This window comes from Pelobates fuscus, chromosome 1 (assembly GCF_036172605.1).
Source record: "Pelobates fuscus isolate aPelFus1 chromosome 1, aPelFus1.pri, whole genome shotgun sequence".
In the NCBI taxonomy this organism is placed as follows: Eukaryota; Metazoa; Chordata; class Amphibia; order Anura; family Pelobatidae; genus Pelobates; species Pelobates fuscus.
The window spans coordinates 203,172,349-203,186,539 of NC_086317.1; positions in this window are offsets into that span (position 1 = coordinate 203,172,349).

Here is a 14,191-nt window from a genome sequence, read left to right on the forward strand (position 1 = left end):
CAGCGGCCTGGCGAGGACGGCCGTACAGCGCATGGTGGCGGAAGGATCCAAGCCACGCGGTTCCGCGGCTGGCAGGAGGAACGGTCCGGGCGGATCTCAGAAGACGGCCGGGACGGAGGCCAGGCCGGCTGGGAGTCATGTGAGCGGCGGCACGAAGCGGACACGTCCCGGTGAGTCAGTCACTAGTGCGAATGCTGGAGGGCAGGGGAGTGATGGTGATGGCGGATATATGACGGCCCCTCAGGCCTTGGGGGGAGGCCAGGACAGCGGAGTGATGGCAGGGACGTCTCAGGCTGAGGCAGGTCAGGGAGACAGATGCAGGGACAAGGGGACCTCACAAGAAGCGAGTGGGTCTGGGCGCACGGCAGGCTGCCAGGATAGTGATGATGAATCGGGCTTGGGGCAGACGGCCGAGGAGAGGCCAGGCTCGGCACTGACAGTTGAGGGACAGGGTGCTCCTACTGTTAAGCTGGTTCGGGATGTCAGCGGTAGGCGAGAGGGCCCATCTGGCCGCTCCCAGGGTCAGCTTCATGACATGGAGGCCGCAGGGAGTGAGTGGAGAGCAGAACGATGCTTCTCTGGCGTCAGGCGCAGCGTCTCGAGGAGCAGAACAAGGAGTTCAGGGAGCAGGGAAAGATCACCTGCGCGGAGCGGGTGCAGCGTAGCAGGCTCCTGTTGCAGGAGGCGTGATTCCAGGGATAGCAGGAGGAGGAGTCAGCGGAGAAGATCAGGTTCACCGGGAGGGAGGCTCAGTGATCGGTGGAGGGGACCACCTCGTGAGGGCAGTCGCCCTGCGAGACGAAGCGTTGCTGAGGAGGATTGGGAGGAACGTAGGGAGGAAAGGCGGGTGAGGAAGGTTCAGGACAGACTACCCAGATTTCCTTCTCCCTACAGGTCTCGGAGCAATACCACTAAGGTCTCGATGCGAGTCCAGGCGGATGGGAGTCGGCGACAACGGGATTCTCCGGTGCCTGAAAAGGTGGACGGCGCCTCTGCAGCCAGCTGCGGCCAGAGGTTCGAGTGGTGAGTTCCCACACACACGACACCCAGGACAGTTGTTAAATGATTTAAGAACATTTTTAGATTCTTGGTCTGGGACGGAGGGGTCGCCTGCGCAATTCGGGAAGGTGTGGGCGCGAGAGAGTAGTCGGGACACGGCGGCAGGGCTCGGGGGGACACGGTTGTCCGCGCCCGGCGGAGGTGAGTCAGGAGCGGGGGCTGAGTTGTCTGGGTTGGAAGGAGGGGGCGAGGAGCGTGAGGTAGGTGATGTCCCGGATGCGGCGCGGCAGAATGTGCACGTGTCCTTCGCGGGCCCCCTCGGATGTCATTTAAAAGTGGAAGTGAAAGAGAAGATATGGAAAGGTGAGTTTGTGGAGATATTTTCCCTCCTTCCCCTAGAGGAGTTCTTAGACTTGAAGGAGGAGGATAAGAAGGATGCCAAAAAGGAGGAGGAAGAAAAAAGGCGGAGGTATCGCAAGATACCTAAGACCTTTGGGAATTGGTTGAGGGCCTTCTGCATTCTAGCTAGTGTAATCGGGGAGAAGGCTCCAGGGCGTTGCTCAGAACTATTTTGTTATTTGGATGGGATAGGTGATGCGTACCGAACCTACGGAGGTTTGGCTTGGTGGAGGTACGACGAACAATTTCGTCAACGGCTGGCAGCGAATGCGAGCATGCGGTGGGACCAAATGGACCTGCCGTTATGGATGCGCCTTATGATGGCCCAGAAGACGGCGCCCTTTCCTGGGGCAGCCGGCGCGGCCTCAGGGGCCGGGTCGGCTGGGCAAAAGAAGGGTTTCTGTTGGATGTTCAACGAGGGACATTGCAAATGGGGAAATAATTGCAGGTTCCGGCACGAATGTTCAGGCTGCGGGGGGACCCACGGTGTCAACCGTTGTTTCAAAAAGGGTAAGTCTGGCGGGGGAAGTGGGCCCGCAGGGGCGGCGGCTACCGCAGCTTCCGTTGGGAGTGTCTCCGGTGAAAATAGACGTGATGTTGCCTTGGCTAAGGCGATACGTTAACAGGGAAGATGCTATTTTCTTGTGGCGGGGTTTTCGGGAGGGGTTCTTTATTCCCTACGTAGTTAGGGGACCTGGTACGTTATGTGGGAATCTTAAGTCAGTGCGGGAACACCCGGAGGTAGTGAAGGAAAAGCTAAGTAAGGAAGTGCAACTGGGGAGGATGGCGGGACCGTTCTCGTCACCGCCATTGCCCGATTTGCGAATATCCCCGCTGGGCGTGGTCCCCAAGAAAGAGGCAGGCAAATTCAGGTTGATTCATCATTTATCGTACCCGAAAGGGGCTTCGGTGAATGATGACATCGACACGGCTCTTAGCTCCGTCTCTTATACGTCATTTGACAAGGCAGTCGAGTTGGTTCGGAGGCTGGGGCATGGTGCGCTGATGGCAAAGGTAGATGTGGAAGCAGCATTTCGACTGCTCCCGATACACCCGGACTGCCATCATCTGCTCGGTTGCTGTTTTGAAGGGGAATATTTTGTTGACCTGTGCCTGCCTATGGGGTGTTCGATCTCGTGCGCCTATTTCGAGAGGTTTAGTACCTTCTTGGAGTGGGTTGTGCGGACGGAATCGGCAGGGGGCGCGGTGGTGCATTACCTCGACGATTTTCTTTGCGTGGGCCCGCGGGACTCGGACCGTTGTAAACAGATATTGGACGTGTTTCAGTGGGTGGCGCACAAAGTAGGGGTTCCCCTGGCGGAGGACAAGACGGTAGGGCCTACGACGTGCCTTAGTTTTTTGGGTTTAGAAATTGACTCCGGTAAATGGGAATGCAGGCTACCGGGGGACAAATTATCACGGCTACGGGAGCTGGTGGCCACGGTAGGGAGGGCCAAGAAGGTGACACTGCGTGGGCTCCAATCGCTGGTAGGGAGCCTTAATTTCGCGTGCCGGGTCATACCCATGGGGAGGGTTTTCTGTAGGCGCCTTGCGCAAGCTACGAGTAAGGTGCGACTGCCGTCACATTACATTAGGGTTTCGGCGGATATGAAGGCGGATTTAATGGTGTGGGACCGGTTCTTGCAGGCTTTTAATGGGACGGTGATTTTTCGAGAGCCGGCGGCATCAGGGGAGGTTGTTGGTCTATACACCGACGCTTCTGGTAGCATAGGCTTTGGGGCTTACCTGGGGGGTCACTGGTGCGCTGAGCCATGGCCTGAGGCTTGGAGGCAGAGCTCGCTGATTAAAAACCTAGCGTTTCTGGAGCTATTCCCGGTGGTGGTAGCGGTGAGTTTGTGGGGGCAGGTGTTGTCCAACAAGCATATTGTATTTCACTCGGATAACATGGCGGTAGTACAGGCGATCAATAGTTTGTCGGCGTCGTCTCCCCCTGTTTTGTGTTTGCTGCGGCGTTTTGTCCTTCTTTGTATGTCTTTTAATTTGGTGTTTAGGGCTAGGCACATCCCTGGTATGTTGAATGTGGTAGCTGATGCGCTTTCTCGTTTTCAGTGGGAACGATTTCGGGAAGCGGCGCCGGAAGCTATGGCGCAGGGGCAGGCTTGCCCTGGCGAGATGTGGCAGCTCGGGACCGCATGCTTGGGGAGTGTATAAAGAATTCTCTTGCGCCGAGCACTTGGTCGGGCTACGTCAAGGTTTGGAAAGAATGGGACGAGGCGGTACAGCAGGTAGGGGGTGACAGTTCGCAGGGGCAGAGGGTGGACGTGCTGTTGTGGGTAGTGTCGCTTGGTTGCTAAACAGGCGTCACCGGCCGTGATAGATAGGTGCATGTCTGCCATGGCGTTTTTGTTCAAGTTCAACGGGTGGGAGGACATTCCGAAGAATTTTCTAATACGCCAGGCTTTGAAGGGCTTTAAGAGGGGTAAGAAGCTCGCGGACCCGAGGCGACCGGTGTCGTTTTCGGTCTTGCAAAACCTGTTAGGGGTGTTGTTCAATCTGTGTAATTCCCCTTTCGAAGTAGCACTATTTTCTGGGGCGTTTGTCTGGGCGTTTTTTGGTGCTTTTCGCATTAGTGAGCTGGTGAGTGCCAACAAGTTGGGGAATGGCGGTTTGATGTTCGAGGACGTGGTCATAGGTAGTGATCGGGTGCAGATATGGCTGCGCCGGTCTAAAACGGACGTTTACGGCAAGGGACGTGCGGTGGTACTATATGAGTTGCCAGGATCAGGGGCTTGCCCGGTGGCTTGCGGCACAAGGTACTGTGAGGTTCGGCCGGAAGGGAAAGGTTGTTTCTTTTTACACGCCGATGGTTCGGCGTTGTCGCGATTTCAGTTTCTGCGGGTCTTTCGAATGGGATTGCAGAAAATGGGCCTGGAGCCGAGTCAATTTGGGACGCACTCTTTTCGCATTGGGGCAGCGACGGAGGCTGCGCGTTTAGGCTTGGGGGACGAGAGGATCAAACAAATAGGGAGGTGGGAGTCCGTACGATTCCGCTCGTATGTAAGGCCAGATAAGTTGGTGTAATTGCTTGGGTGCAAGAATATGGGATGGGGACGTTGCCTTTTTCTGCCACTAATTTTGTCTCTTTTCAGGTTTGGAAGTTTGGTTGCTGGGCCACTCGTATGTGTACTGGGCGGAGAAGAGAGCCGCAGTTCGCAGAAGCGGATCACAGCTGGGCTTTCCTTTGGAACGAGTGACTCTATGTTGGTTTGGTTTTAGGGGCGCTAGTTGGCAGAGTTTATGTAAATTTTTGTTTCAGAAAGTGGTTAGTGGGTCGGTCCCGGATGTGGTGTTGATTCATGGAGGGGGGAATGACTTAGGTGGGATTCCGCAAAGGGAATTGGTGAGAAGGATGAAAAGGGATGTGGATCGGCTGAGGGAGCTGGTTCCTGGTGTGGTGGTGGTGTGGTCCGAGATGGTTCCACGCTTTGCGTGGAGACATGCCAGGGATCCGGCTGCAATAGCTCGATCAAGGGGTAAAATTAATAAGATAATGGCAGTTTTTATCAGACGTTCTGGGGGCATAGTGGTGCGTCACAGGGAGTTGGAGGGCATGTTGCCTGGGTATTTTAGGAGGGACGGGGTACACCTGTCAGACGTGGGGAATGATTTGTTGAACCTTGGCTTCCACGAAGGTATTGAGCAGGCCCTGTTTAGGTGTGGTGGGGGTCGCACATGCGCTTAAGGAGGTCAAGCCATGTGCTGTGGCGGAACAGGGCATAGTAAAAATTGGAATTTGGCGTGGAGTTTGAACTGGACAGGCCGAGGTGTAGGCCTGATGGAATTAAGGACTGGTTGGTTCTAGCTCTTCGGTGGCGACGAACCTGTGGGTGTAGGGGTGTCTGAGGTACACCCCTACAGTTAACAATATGATGTGGGGCCTCTTTGGTAGGCCGTGTTTCAAGTGAATTGTTATTTGGTTATATATTGTTCAATTGGTAGGGTCATTGTCAGGGGTACTGTGTGGGGGGTATAGTAATTTAATGTATAGTTGGACAATGACCCTAAATTATGTTAATTATGTTAATTTATGATAATTTAATTAATAATTTAATTAATAAAAGCTGTGGACTTTATACTCCAACAGAATTAACAGTGTCCGTGTCTTATTTAGTATAAGGTTATAGTGCATGACGAATAACGTCTGTGCAAAAGGTTTATATAAAGTTTTAGCACATACCGAATAACGTCTGTGCAAATGTCATGAAGCCCATGGAACAACGCAGTAGGAGGAGTGGGCCTTGACAGAGCCAGGGAGTGGGCAGGTGCTAGTGTTTGGGGGTTGGACTAGTTTAATGGAGCTTGGGGGCGGAGACAGGGAGTATAAAGAGCAGCCATTTTAGAATAGGGGCCATTTTAACCAGAGCCTCTCTTACCTGTAAATTGTCCCACCCACCCTCCCTAGGTTTAGCAGTTCCGTTTCAGTCACAGCGGCGGAACAGGGCATAGTAAAAATTGGAATTTGGCGTGGAGTTTGGACTGGACAGGCCGAGGTGTAGGCCTGATGGAATTAAGGACTGGTTGGTTCTAGCTCTTCGGTGGCAACGAACCTGTGGGTGTAGGGGTGTCTGAGGTACACCCCTACAGTTAACAATATGATGTGGGGCCTCTTTGGTAGGCCGTGTTTCAAGTGAATTGTTATTTGGTTATATATTGTTCAATTGGTAGGGTCATTGTCAGGGGTACTGTGTGGGGGGTATAGTAATTTAATGTATAGTTGGACAATGACCCTAAATTATGTTAATTATGTTAATTTATGATAATTTAATTAATAATTTAATTAATAAAAGCTGTGGACTTTATACTCCAACAGAATTAACAGTGTCCGTGTCTTATTTAGTATAAGGTTATAGTGCATGACGAATAACGTCTGTGCAAAAGGTTTATATAAAGTTTTAGCACATGCCGAATAACGTCTGTGCAAATGTCAAGGGTTGTATGGCGACAAGACCATGAATGTAATAACATATATAGTGATCTAACAACCAGATGTATAATAATTTATGCAGTGAACTAACATTCAGAGCAATCTCATTTATATTTATAATCTTACCAATGTTAAATATATCAACTTGCAGAACCAGTGTGCTGCATAGTAGGGGAAGGGTTATGCTAGGTGATTCAAAGGCTGAGAAAAAGGTGTGTTAGTGTAGGGCGTTGGTCTTGCTACTAAAACAAATCTTATACGTGACGGTTCTTTAAATTAGAGGTCATTCCAACATATTATTAACCCTTGTTATTCTTTAGTTTGTGGGGGGGGAGGGGTTAGAATAAAACCAGTTTAACAAGTAATTTTTAATAGAAGGTTCAATAAACTGAGAATACTAGGCCAACATAATTTGGATGTGCTACACTGCCAATACTATTGCACACATTGGTTAATTCAGAGTCCTATAGGTCAGAATGTTCTTAAAATCTAACATTTGTACTCTGCTTCTCCATGCATAATGACACAGAGGCTATAGGACTTGGCTTATATTGGACAAAGAGCAATGATAATTCATATCTGCTTATCACTCGATCTCAAATGATAAGGAAACACATAGCCTACTGTATATATCTGCATACAGCTGCAAGTCTGTTGTAAGGTCATTTGGATGAACATAGAATATGACAAAGCATGAGTGTTGGGAAAACAACAGTACATTCACAGACAGTCATGAAAAATATTTAAAAACTTTTCATGACAGGAGAAAAAAAAAATACCACGCATGCATTTGTGCAAAACTATATACACATTAGATTCTGGCTCTGAGATGTTGAAAAAAAAAATAATCAGCCTGCTGAAGGAATTTGGAAATAAAAAAATAAAATGAATAACTCATGTTATCTCCAGCACCTCCAAGACTCGGGATAATCCAATGCTCCTCATAGGCATATTTGCAGCTCACGCCTAAGATTCTGCCATAAAGAATCATTGAATACAATGATTTTCTATGGCTAACCGTGACGACACTGTGCATGCTACAGCATAAGAACCGGGAAGTAAAAGGCTTTGAGGCCTTGAGTCAACTAAATGGTTTGGAGGGGTCGGAGAAGAGGGGTAGGACTGCAGGCACTATAACAACTTACACAATAAAATTAAGTTGTTTAAGTGCCCAGAGTGTAGGATTTCAGTTTGAATTCTCACTTTAGTGAATACTGCTACTGATATATATATACACTGCGTGCAGAATTATTAGGCAAATGAGTATTTTGACCACATCATCCTCTTTATGCATGTTGTCTTACTCCAAGCTGTATAGGCTTGAAAGCCTACTACCAATTAAGCATATTAGGTGATGTGCATCTCTGTAATGAGAAGGGGTGTGGTCTAATGACATCAACACCCTATATCAGGTGTGCATAATTATTAGGCAACCTCCTTTCCTTTGGCAAAATGGGTCAAAAGAAGGACTTGACAGGCTCAGAAAAGTCAAAAATAGTGAGATATCTTGCAGAGGGATGCAGCACTCTTAAAATTGCAAAGCTTCTGAAGCGTGATCATCGAACAATCAAGCGTTTCATTCAAAATAGTCAACAGGGTCGCAAGAAGCGTGTGGAGAAACCAAGACGCAAAATAACTGCCCATGAACTGAGAAAAGTCAAGCGTGCAGCTGCCAAGATGCCACTTGCCACCAGTTTGGCCATATTTCAGAGTGGAGTGCCCGAAAGCACAAGGTGTGCAATACTCAGAGACATGGCCAAGGTAAGAAAGGCTGAAAGAAGACCACCACTGAACAAGACACACAAGCTGAAACGTCAAGACTGGGCCAAGAAATATCTCAAGACTGATTTTTCTAAGGTTTTATGGACTGATGAAATGAGAGTGAGTCTTGATGGGCCAGATGGATGGATTGGTAAAGGGCAGAGAGCTCCAGTCCGACTCAGACGCCAGCAAGGTGGAGGTGGAGTACTGGTTTGGGCTGGTATCATCAAAGATGAGCTTGTGGGGCCTTTTCGGGTTGAGGATGGAGTCAAGCTCAACTCCCAGTTTCTGGAAGACACCTTCTTCAAGCAGTGGTACAGGAAGAAGTCTGCATCCTTCAAGAAAAACATGATTTTCATGCAGGACAATGCTCCATCACACGCGTCCAAGTACTCCACAGCGTGGCTGGCAAGAAAGGGTATAAAAGAAGAAAATCTAATGACATGGCCTCCTTGTTCACCTGATCTGAACCCCATTGAGAACCTGTGGTCCATCATCAAATGTGAGATTTACAAAGAGGGAAAACAGTACACCTCTCTGAACAGTGTCTGGGAGGCTGTGGTTGCTGCTGCACGCAATGTTGATGGTGAACAGATCAAAACACTGACAGAATCCATGGATGGCAGGCTTTTGAGTGTCCTTGCAAAGAAAGGTGGCTATATTGGTCACTGATTTGTTTTTGTTATGTTTTTGAATGTCAGAAATGTATATTTGTGAATGTTGAGATGTTATATTGGTTTCACTGGTAAAAATAAATAATTGAAATGGGTATATATTTGTTTTTTGTTAAGTTGCCTAATAATTATGCACAGTAATAGTCACCTGCACACACAGATATCCCCCTAAAAAAGCTATAACTAAAAACAAACTAAAAACTACTTCCAAAAATATTCAGCTTTGATATTAATGAGTTTTTTGGGTTCATTGAGAACACGGTTGTTGTTCAATAATAAAATTAATCCTCAAAAATACAACTTGCCTAATAATTCTGCACTCCCTGTATATATATATATATATATATATATTCAGTGCAGACTCCAAACTAACAGTGAATTAGTATACTTGGGAATAACCTACAAATACGCCTCCAAACTAACAGTGAGTTGGTATACTTGGGAATAATCTACAATAAGCCTCAACTTTGTCTTTAGTAAATACCCCTGTGCCAGTTTAGGTCACATTTGTAATCCCCAGAATTTTCCAAGATAACAGCACAAATGAAAAATTACACCAAATAGTGTTTTCAAACAACCATTCTTTAATACAAAACTTTGAGGTCCTTTCAATATTTTTATATAAACGGCATAGATGTGTTGTACCTGTCCCACTCTGTGAAGGAGCTTGGTTTTATATTTTGTCCTTTAATATAAACCATTATACTAGTTTGTTTTTTTAACATTCTTTATTTTTGCAGTGCATTGCATAGATATAGTCATTCAACAAAATAGGTGATGTAAACAAGTATATAGACATATGTTAGACATAACAGGAATTATGCAATTATTTTTCGTTAACCAAGGTCAATAGAAACGGAGGATATCATAGTATAATACAGATTTTTAGAGAGTACGACTGAGTGAAAACATCTACTGATAATCCTCCGTTTGGGATCAGTTGCACTAAATGCTTGCTAGCGTATATATTCGTGTAGGATCAAGCCAGGGATGGACTGACAGCCTTCTGGGCCCCCGGACAAAATTAGATCCAGGGCCCTTCGAAGACAAAATATTAAAGGAGCACTATAGTGCCAGGAAAACAAACTCGTTTTTCTGGCACTATAGGGTCATTATGTCCCCCACCCCCACCCTCAGGGCCCCCCTGCCGCTGGGCTGAAGGGGTTAAAACCCTTTCAGCCACTTACCTTTCTCCTGCGCTGGGCTCCCTCGGCTCTGGTGAATTATCCTTCCTCTGCCGACGTCAGATTCGAATGCGCATTCGCGGCAAGAGCTGCGCACGCATTCAAACCGCCCATAGGAAAGCATTACTAAATGCTTTCCTATGGACGTCCAGCTTGTCTTCTCACTGTGAGAATCGCGGAAGCGCCTCTAGCGGCTGTCAGTGAGACCGCCACTAGAAGCTGGAATAACCCTTAATGAACTGCTATGTTTTCAGCTGCTGGGTTAAAACTAGAGGGACCTGGCACCCAGACCACTTCATTGAGCTGAAGTGGTCTGGGTGCCTATAGTGGTCCTTTAAGGACTAAGTAAATGTTAAAAATAATTTTAAAGTAAGAAGTCAAACCGTTTTAGAACAGTTTGACAACTTACCTGGGGTCTGCTGGGACATGAGGCTGTAGTAGGGCATAGGAGCAGTGGTGTGTGTGTGAGTGGTGCAGTGTGTGTGAAAGGTTCAGTGTGTGTGGGTGGGGGAGTGTAGTGAGTGAATGTGTAGGGTGTGTGGGGCAATGTATGTGTGTGTGTGTTGGCAGTGTATGTGTGTGTGGGGCAATGTGTGTATGGGGGGCAGTGTGAATGTGTATGGTGTGGGGTCAGTGTATGTGTGTGTGGGGCAATGTGTGTATGGGGAGGGCAGTGTATGTATGTGTATGGTGTGTGTGTGGGGGCAGTGTGTGTGTGTGTGTGGGGGGGCAGTGTGTGAATATATGGGTGGGCAGTGTATGCAGTGTGTGTGTGTATATATGGGTGTGCAGTGTATGTGTATATATGGGTGTGCAGTGTGTGTGTGTGTGTGGGGGGGGCAGTGTGTGTGTATATGGGTGGGCAGTGTGTGTGTATATATATATATATATATATATATATATATATAGGTGGGCCGTGTATGCAGTGTGTGTGTGTATATGAGTGGGCAGTGTGTGTGTGTATATATGGGTGGGCAGTGTGTGCATCGTGTGTATCTATGGGTGGGCAGTGTATGCAGTGTGTGTGCATCTATGGGTGGGCAGTGTATGCAGTGTGTGTGTGTGTGTGTGTGTGTATATATCTATGGGTGGGCAGTGTATGGTGTGTGTGCGTATATATGGATGGAGCAGTGTGTGCAGTGTGTGTGTATATGGGTGGGCAATGTATATGTATGGGTGTGCAGTGTATGTGTGTGGGGGGCAGTGTGTGCATCTATGTGGGCAGTGTATGTGTATGGGTGGGCAGTAATATATATATATATATATATGTGGGCAGCGTGTGTATATGGGTGGGCAGTGTATATGTATATATATATATACACAAACAAGGTCAGGAGGGCTGCACTCACCTAAACATGCATTTATTCACGGATTTATTACAGGGTGCTACTGGGACCAAAATACAAAATACACAAACCAGTGCACTCGCTTATTAACTAAACAGTGATTTCAAATCCTACATAGTACTATTTAAAAACACCTCACCTAGGTAACAAATAATGGGGGTTTGGTTACATTATATGATCATACATTGCATAAGCCTGCCAACTGCATCAAAGTACCCCATTCTTGGCAGGTCCTACTCTAGCAGCCTAATGCTCACTGTTTAGTTAATAAGCGAGTGCACTGGTTTGTGTATTTTATATATATATATATATATATATATATATATATATATATAGGTGGGCAGTGTATGTATATGGGTGGGCAGTGTGTGTATGGGGGGGGCAGTGTGTGTATGGGGGGGGGCACTGTGTGTATGAGCCTGCTTACCTGTACAATGTGATGTTTTTCTCCCTCCATCTTCTTCCAGCAGCAGTGGGGCAGACAGGCTCCTTCTCACCCTTCATCCACGCTGTGAGTGCTCCGTGTGAGAGGGAAGCAGGGGGTGTGATGTCACTTCCTGCCCCGCCTCCCATCCTCACACGGAGCACAGAGCTGCAGGGATAGAGAGAGGAGACCTGGCAGTGAGAGCTGGTATAATGCAGATTGATGGGTTGCAGGGGCCCTTCGACTCGTTATGGGCCCCCCTGCAACCTTCTTACAGCACTTTCTTTAACTTCCTTCTGCTGTGGAGATCTTTGATCTCCGCAGCAGAAGCATGGCTGTGCTGCCGGGCCCCTGACAGACTCGGCCCTCGGTCATTGACCGATCTGCCCGACCTGTCAGTCCGCCCCTGGATCAAGCTATGGCAAGTTAAAAGTCTAGGATGCTGACTAGTGTTGTCGCGAACCTGAAACTTCCTCAAATGTTCGCGAACCGGCGAACCGCCATTGACTTCAATGGGCAGGCGAATTTGAAAACCAACAGGGACTCTTTCTGGCCACAAAAGTGATGGAAAAGTTGTTTCAAGGGGACTAACACCTGGACTGTGGCATGCCGGAGGGGGATCCATGGCAAAACTCCCATGGAAAATGACACAGTTGATGCAGAGTCTGCTTTTAATCCATAAAGGGCAGAAATCACCTAACATTCCTAAATCACAATGGATATGGATTGACACCTGACATATGACATATTGACACCTTGACATATGGATTGACACCTGTCCTCAGAGACCCTGATGCACACGGACACAGAGCAGAATAGGGACTGTTCCCCCTACATAGGGTCACTTGTCAGATATGGCGTGGTCGTGGGAGGAGGAGGAGGATGACTTTCACCTCTTCCCCTGTTAGATTCCCGTTGTGCTGTGACATCACCTTTATAAGCTGTGTAAACCATACTTTTTAATTTATTTTGCAAATGCTGCATCCTTTCCGACTTGAAATTCGGTAACATTTCCGCCACTGTCTGCTTATACCGGGGGTCTAGTAGCGTGGACACCCAGAACAGGTCGTTCTCCTTCAGCCTTTTTATACGAGGGTCCCTCAACAGGCAGGACAGCATGAAAGACCCCATTTGCACAAGGTTGGATGCCGAGCTACTCATTTCCCGTTCCTCCTCCTCACTGATGTCATTGAAGGTATGTTCTTCCCCCCAGCCACGTACAACACCACGGGTACCAGATAGGTGACAACGAGCACCCTGGGATGCCTGTTGTGTTTGGTCTTGCTGCTCCTCCTCCTCCTCAAAGCTACAATCCTCCTCTGACTCCTCTTCCTCACAATCCTCTTCCAGCGTTGCCGCAGGTCCAGCAAGCGATGCCGATAAGGCTGTTTCTGGTGGTGATGGTGACCACAACTCTTCCTCTTCCTCTTCACGCTCATCTACGGCCTGATCCAGCACTCTTCACAGGGCACGCTCCAGGAAGAAAACAAATGGTATGATGTCGCTGATGGTGCCTTCGGTGCGACCGACTAGGTTTGTCACCTCCTCAAAAGGACGCATGAGCCTACAGGCATTGCGCATGAGCGTCCAGTAACGTGGCAAAAAGAATCCCAGCTCCCCAGAGGCTGTCCTAGCACCCCGGTCATACAAATATTCATTAACAGCTTTTTCTTGTTGGAGCAGGCGGTCGAACATTAGGAGTGTTGAATTCCAACGTGTAGGGCTGTCGCAAATCAAGCGCCTCACTGGCATGTTGTTTCGCCGCCGGATATCGGCAAAGTGAGCCATGGCCATGTAGGAACGCCTGAAATGGCCACACACCTTCCTGGCCTGCTTCAGGACGTCCTGTAAGCCTGTGTACTTATGCACAAAGCGTTGTACGATCAGATTACACACACATGTGCCATGCACGGCACATGTGTTAACTTGCCCAAATGCAATGCCGCCAACAATTTTTTTCCGTTCTCACACACCACTTTGCCGATATCCAGTTGCTGCGGAGTCAGACACTTTTCCACCTGTGCGTTCAGGGCGGACAGGAGTGCTTGTCCGGTGTGACTCTCTGCTTTCAAGCAAGTCAAACCCAAGACGGCGTGACACTGCCGTATCCGGGATGTGGAATAGTACCTGGGGAGCTGGGGGGGTGCCGTTGATGTGGAGCAAGACGCAGCAGCACAAGAGGACTCAGCCGAGGAGGTTATGGAAGAGGATGGAGTAGGAGGAGTAGAGGAGGTGGCAGCAGGACTGCCTGCAAGTCGTGGTGGTGTCACCAACTCCTCTGCAATGCCACGCATTCCATGGTTGTCAGCCGTTAGCAGGTTTACCCAATACGCAGTGTAGGTGATATACCTGCCCTGACCATGCTTTGCAGACCAGGTATCAGTGGTCAGATGGACCAGATGCCATGACTTCCTTTTGCACAATCGAGTACAGGTTGGGGATTGCCTTTTGTGAAAAGA